Raw genomic sequence first — 1253 nt, 5'->3', positions numbered from 1 at the left:
CATTGAAATCAAGTATAGAGTGCACAAAACAACTGACCAAGATCAGTTGCAAATAAGTGAGAGACAGATACTCGGGGCCCCAAAATCATATAAAAATTAAATTCTTGGTCAGGCCTCTTATTATTTCAGAAGGCAAGCCTCTTGGATGTCTGGTACAACTAACGTTTAGGTTAAGAAAATTTATGTTCAAGGGTAGTAGGAGAACAAGGTGAAAAGAAAAATAAGTACTTAAAGAAAATATCATTTTTTAAATGAAGTTTCTGATGTCCACGAGACTTCACGCTGGGCATTTCCTCATCTTGAACTCTCCCTCTTCTTCTGAGTTTCCATTGCTTCAAGAGCATTCTTTTTCAGTTCTTCTAATTGTGCCTTTGCAATCTTCAGCTCTAACTGTTCTTCGTATTTAGGCAGATCTTCCTTACGAATGCCAAGCTTCTGGTTGATCTTATCAAACTCAGCTGTTAGAAGAGCTATTCCCTTTTTGTCATTCCTCATTAGTGGCTTTTTGATTTCTTTCTCAACTTTATCCAGTGCTGCCATCTGCAGATCCTCTATACCTTGCTCATCGATAAGGCCCCTCTTGACACACATCTCCTTCAGTTTCAATAAATAAGTCCAAGCATCTGGAATTTCATGAGTTTCTACTTCAATGTTGAACTTAATTATTTGAGACTCCGATAAGAGATTAGCCTTTTGTCTTACAGAGTTCATGACTTTGGCATACTCAGATACAGCAGCAGGATTTTCTGGATCTATGTTGATCTTCTCCTTTCATAGAACACCAATTAATGTCTCGAGCTTGTTCTTAACCTCATAAAAGATGTCCTTCAACACCTGATCTCCCTTTAGTGCAGTGGGAGCAACACCTTCTTTGGTAAATGAATGAATTGGAATTGCATGCTTGGGGAGAAGGACAACCTGACCAGCGCATAACTGGCGAGTGGATCTGGAAAGCAAGCAAGAAGCGAGAGCCATTTGATGGATCGAAATTACGGCTTTTGTCGATGAAATTCGAAACAGAAGCAGTGAGTTCTATCGGAGTGTTCAAAAGCTCTGTACTGCTGATGTTTCGAGGGACGAGTTCTATTACCACGACGTTTTCCGCTCGTCTTTTATGGAAATACACATTTATAAGTTAAACATAATAGCTAGTTAGATTTTCTCCTGCACAACTGACTCCCTCTGCATATTAGACTGCCCGGCCCGTATCAGTACCTTCAAAACGTGAGAATTAGAGACTGCTGCCTGCTGCA

General features: G+C 40.1%; 1 pseudogene; it reads right to left on the bottom strand.

Moving 5' to 3' along the window:
- Positions 1–247: 247 nt before the first annotated feature.
- Positions 248–975, bottom strand: LOC109221685 (annotated as a pseudogene).
- Between the last annotated feature and the right edge of the window lie 278 nt (positions 976–1253).

The sequence above is a fragment of the Nicotiana attenuata genome, unplaced genomic scaffold (genome assembly GCF_001879085.1).
Source record: "Nicotiana attenuata strain UT unplaced genomic scaffold, NIATTr2, whole genome shotgun sequence".
NCBI lineage: Eukaryota > Viridiplantae > Streptophyta > Magnoliopsida > Solanales > Solanaceae > Nicotiana > Nicotiana attenuata.
Note: the sequence above shows the minus strand (reverse complement) of the source record. Positions and strands in the feature narration are given on the sequence as shown.